Source organism: Hyalella azteca, unplaced genomic scaffold (genome assembly GCF_000764305.2).
Source record: "Hyalella azteca isolate HAZT.00-mixed unplaced genomic scaffold, Hazt_2.0.2 contig12387, whole genome shotgun sequence".
In the NCBI taxonomy this organism is placed as follows: Eukaryota; Metazoa; Arthropoda; class Malacostraca; order Amphipoda; family Hyalellidae; genus Hyalella; species Hyalella azteca.
The window spans coordinates 184639-190638 of NW_025942347.1; the positions used below are offsets into that span (position 1 = coordinate 184639).

General features: G+C 35.1%; 1 non-coding gene across 1 annotated transcript; it reads left to right on the forward strand.

Annotated features, from left to right (window-relative positions):
* The first annotated feature begins 3979 nt into the window (after positions 1-3979).
* Positions 3980-4052, forward strand: Trnar-ccu. Its single transcript has one exon. It is a non-coding gene; the product is annotated as a tRNA-Arg (tRNA).
* The last annotated feature ends 1948 nt before the right edge of the window (positions 4053-6000 follow it).

The window sequence follows — 6000 nt, forward strand, 5'->3', positions numbered from 1 at the left end:
CTACAGAAATAACAGTTGCGAAAATCCTTAATATAATACTGATAAAGAAGCAGGATATCATGTAAAAAGTCATATCGATGCATAACAGTACGTCATGCAGCAAGATATAATGCGAAATAACTAAAAACATACTTACAATTAAATAAATAAATAAAGACTGACTTTGTTAACAATAAATCATGAAATCAGAAATCATGTTTATAAAGCATGATACCAGAGAGCATGACATCATGGATTATTAAATCATGCAGCAGGGCCCCATGGGAGCAGAATATCATGGATCAGAAAAGCATGCAATTACGTAGTTATCAAGTATAGCATCATATCTTGATTCACGAATGCTGATATAGAAGATAATAAAAAACACGTGAAAGAAAACAAATGTTAAATATTGCCTCTTTCATGAAGACTGATTCATATATATTTATTTTATGTAGTTTAATGTTCAATGCTATATACTCCTCACTAGCAGATCTATCACAAACACTAACACACGCGTACAGAAAATGTATGGACACCACTAAGGCACAATAGAACATCGAGTCATACTTAGTTATACATAAATTTTTGTTGCTCGAATTAATAGTGGGCTTTTGCTCCGGATCGTCGAATAAATATTGTGCCACTGCTCGATAAGAGGTATGTATTAAAAACATGAATTTGTTATTATTCTGATTCTAGCAAACAAAATTGCATAAACCTCGTCTGCCGGCCGTAGCGCGACCAAAATAACCACTCAAAACGCCTTTGGCTCGCAAAAACTACAGAAAAGTCCAGCTTTCACTTGTGAGGCCCACGTGCTTCTTCTATAATTAAGTGAGTTTTTACACTAGATCATTTAACCTTGACCAGCAAGCTCCAGCAAAAAATATCGGTATATGATGTTCGGTTTAGAAGAATCGTTGCCGAATGGCTTTTATACATATATGTTTGGTGGATTCCCAATACATTATCAATACATGGTCGTTTGTGTCATTTACTTCGCCGTTATAGAGGCGTGCTCAAACGCGAGTTCTCATTAATGACTCAATTGTAAAACCTAAGTCTTCTAACTTCAGAATTATTGAGTGCAGTAGCAGAGTTGGCGCATTTTGATGATAAAAGCACAACTCGCATGGGGTTGTTGATTCAATTACGTTTATGTCATAATAAATGCAAAACAATCAGCAGTGTATTTTTCATGGGAAACAATTAATTTCCAAGTCCTTCACGTGCAGTGTAGTGTATAATAACTTTTACTTTATTGATATATAATTCTCAATATTTATTTTTTGTACTGACAAAACAATTCACTATACCTTTTGTTCGATACACCGCCTTATTGCCGCTGAGTCCAAATGTTCATCACAAAATTGCTTTTGTGCATTACAAGACTTTAGCAATTGCCTGAACTCTTTAAAAGCCTTCCAATTTCTGTTCCAGAGTCCAAAGTATTCGCTATTTTTGTTCGCAAGTTGAAAGTTTGGGAAAGCGAAGCTCGTTTTGGCGTTGAGCGCAAGTGGACGGTCGTCACAACGATCGGATTATACAAACTGGCAGCGAGCGAGGCAAGCGCGGATGGCAAAGCTTCAAAATCCTGTCACAGAGGCTGAAAAAATTACTAGGTTCTTGTTCTAAAAAGAAATACCCAACACAAATTCAACTGTTCTGGATAAGCCGTAATTGTTGTAGTGAAATAAGCAACCGAATATTTTTTATTAGAATTAGCTTATTAGCTGGCGACGACAAAAATGATTTGGGGGTGAAAATATTCGTAAATATTCATATTAGAGTCGCTCATTATTATATATGCATTTAGGACGCTTACGTTGAATGGCTGAATTTTTGGAGTCGGCCGTTTTCAGGCTGAGCGCGCGTACAAGTTAATACTTGTGTTAATTACGCGTATACTTTTATTAATGTATTACCTAATTTCTTACTGATAAAGTGGATCAAGCGTTTAATTTATTAAGCCTTCATGGAAGATAATGTGGGGACCCTTATAGCTTGTATTTAATCATAGAGTCGAAGTGAAATTTCAAAATTTTCACAAATTCAAGTGCGGTAAAATCTAAATACCAGACCATGAACTAACATTACGCGTTTGTGATATATAACCATAAAATTACCTAAATTGGATTAATTTGAACTAGAGTCACAAAACCTATCACAAATGTTCACATTTATAAAGTTAAAGTCATAATGAATGCAATACATTTACCACACTTTGGTTGCACGAAATTTTGAGAGTTGCTCGAAATTTTCTCAGAAAAAATTGCACGTTAGGTTTTTTTTTTTCGCCGTGGTTGGCAGCGTCTCCAACTCACGCCGTGCAGGAAAGCTTGAAATCGTTCATCAACGCCGTGGATTGATCACGAAAACACACAAATAAAATACAATGACCGGCGGTGTAAAGTATAAAAATGCCTCATTCAATTAAAGATCTGTAAGCGCTTCCTAGGTGGTCGCTTCGACACTGCAAAGAGATATATTTTTCGAAATTTTATCAATTAATTTTTAGGCAAATCTAGGTGGATTTAACATATATCTAAATTTCTTTATTAACAATTTATTATTTTTTATATATTTTTAGAATGAAGAAATTATTTAGTATCACAATCTGTCAAATCTAATTAAGATTACAAACATAATAGGTTAATTTTATAATTTTAATCCTAGCCGGTATATAAGCGCGCTTAAAAACTTTATTATCGCCACAATCATCCTATAAAAAATTTTTACAACCAGCCAAACTGGAACGCTCGTAAGAAGAGTCCAGCTAGAAAAACATTCAAAGAACAGGTCTACGAGCCTGAGACAAGTTTTTCACAAATAGTTCAGAAGCCCAGCTAACTTGATCCAGGAATGCTACCTATAGCCATTAATTCTGTAACGGTGCGACGATGATGAGTTTTTGCCGAAGCGTTTACGAAAGCCGACAATAGGCGGCAAAAATTTGTTACCAATACAAACGAAAATTTCTCAAGCATTCACCACTCAGGTCCAGCCAAATTAAGGCCCATTAATTCATGCAAAATTAAAATCAGCCATTTGCAAATGTGATTATACGACCATCTTAGATTGTCGTATCACTTTCAATATTATACTTTTTGTCATGTACTTTCAATACATCGTACAATATATCCAATATAATTCAATATATAGTACAGGGTGACACAAAAAAAACAGAGCTCACTAAAAGTCTTATAACTCCTGAAATTTTATTCAGTTTGAAACAAAAATTCTATGGAATTATGTACAACCTATGTAGCCAACATCTGCAAAATCTCAATTCTATACCACAAAAACTCTTTGTTCTACAGCCGCTCAAAGATATGTTCCAGATGCGCGCCCCGGCGCTGCAGGCAGACTTAACTGCAAATGTCTTTTGCTCTGTAGTCCAAGGCATCTCGAAGCTCACACGTGGTAGACTCTTAGATCAATCCGTCTTCTTAATGAATCTGAAACAAATAACAGGATTACTTGAGTATTGTGGAAATTATTCAACTTTTTATGAGCTCTGTTTTTTTTTGTGTCACCCTGTACAATACTCAACAATATTGTACTTTCAATATTGTACTGTCATGCAAATCGTCTGCCGATTTTTTTTCTGTTTACGCTAATATTTTTTTTTTGTTACAAATAATATTTGAATGTAATTTGCGATTGGTTTGACAAAAAATTTTAGATTGCGACTGCGAAGAGAACATTTGTGATAGATCCAATATTCTTACGCAGGGAAATCATGAGGTTTAAAATATAACGCAGTGATTCTTTCGAAGCTTCACAGAATCAGATAATGTGTACACAGATTATCTGAGCGCAAATTAATTACTAAAGACTGAACAGTAAATAAAATATTGTAATTTGGAAACATCTAAATCGTTCTCAGTTCAAAGGAGCCTGAAAAACGGAGTTAGGTTTTTTATCCTGGTGATAATGCTCCACTCAAGATTTTAAATATTATGAAATATCTACAAAATAATCGTTTATACACAATGCCTCCGTGGCCCAATGGATAAGGCATCGGCCTCCTAAGCCGAGGATTGCGGGTTCGAGTCCCGCCGGAGGTTACAGTTACCTTTTCTCGAGAGGCGCAATTCTGTGTGAAAATGGGCACAGTTCAGTAAGTGCATCTGTGACGTCAACAGGTGCAGAGCGTCTATAAATACAATGGGGGCATGGGCGAAGAATGGGGTCTGAATGTGTAGAAAATAACAACTTCACAGAAAACGACGAGAAAGTTCTTAGGTACTCTGTCTATCGGCTAAAATTAAACACGGGTCAGAAATTTGTGGTCTAAAAGTTAATACGAAGGAATACTGTGAATATTATTTTATTGCAATTAAAATGCACTGGGATAGTATCTTAATTAATTATTTTTACCTAACTTCATCGTAATATATCGCATGATCAATTTTAATGTCATGTTTTTCAACGCATTATTAGATTTTAAGTATGTATTTTTAAACTTCCCTTATTTACTATATCTGCTGTTTAATATTATTAACCATCCTCACTAACTCCTGGTAAAATTTCACCCGAATTAAGTCATTATAGTGGATTTCATCAATCATAAATCTAGATTTTTCATGATTTATCGGACTGGATTTAATGTCGTTAAAACACATCAATTGATAAACTTTATCAGGGGTTTGAGCAAGTAAATTATGTGCCAGTGTGAATTATTGGAGCAAAACCAAACCATGTTTACTTTCGATGACAATGGAACGCATTGAGCTGATATTGCCTCTCTGACATCAAAAGAAAAATAATTAAAATTTGAAAAATTTTATGCATAAATATCTTTCGCAAAATTCAAATTGCCTTGAAGTAAAAAATAACATCTTTATCTCATACAGGCTCATGATTAAAGTAGACTGACTGTTTAAATATGCAGACAAGTTTGATCTTGCAGGCAAGACATAGCGTCTGCAAGATCTTACAGGCAAGACATAGCGTCTGCAAGAATGTGCGATAAACCCTCTGTTCTGTGGATGAAAGCATGGATTATGAATACATTTACGTAGACGTGCAACAAAAATGGAAAAAGCATTCGAATTTCTACGACCTTAACTACACGTACGTAATGTCAGCTACACGTGTACGTTTTGAAGCTGCATTATGAATTCCATAAAAATCTCGCCCCGGATCTTAGTTAATGGATGCTATAGAATATTCACGAGAAGCTCTAGGTTGGTGCTCAAAGAAATCTAAAATCTCATTGAAATCGGAGATTCTTGGTGTAGTTTCGTCTTGGTAGAATTTCGTCAGCGTCTGGCAAAGTCATATCGCTCAATGGAAATGAAATTATTTCACTATAAATAAATTGCACGCTAAATGGTTCTTGTTATACCTATACTAATTGTTTTCAGAACTTGAAATTAAGTGATCAATCGAATAAAAGATAATATCAATTTTTTTCTTTAACTGGAATATCTATTAAACATTTTTTTAAATCCACAAATTCCAGAATACGGTTTTGAAGACACTTAAGTCGATCCAATGTTACATTGCATGTAACAGAAATAAATTCAAGATCTCATTGCATCTTTATAATATAATTAGGATTCTTGAATAAGTATTCATCATCAGACATAAATTGAATCACACTTAAGAAAATCTATATTGCAGTACGCAGTTTTCAAGCGAGTTGTCCAGGCCGTAAATCAGTTTCGATGTCCCGCATGAAATCTAGACGACGGCAAAAGGTAGAGATTCTCGCACAACTGAGAGACAACTGCGGCCATGTTCAACAAGAGTTCGTTTGCCCAGAAGTCTCTCTAACTGCCAAGTCAACATGGCTTGCAGAGCACGCAGTGCGTCTGTCAACAGCGACCGCCACATTCAACAGACCCGTAGAAATAGAAGTCGATCCGAAAAATTCCAAGACGATGTTAAGCTACGTGATGGAATGGGGGCGGGTTAGAATTAGAATCCCAAGGATGTTCAAATTCTTTTTTTTTGCATTCATTTTTTGTATTTGAAATCAACATATAATATTTTGAGTATATTATGCTG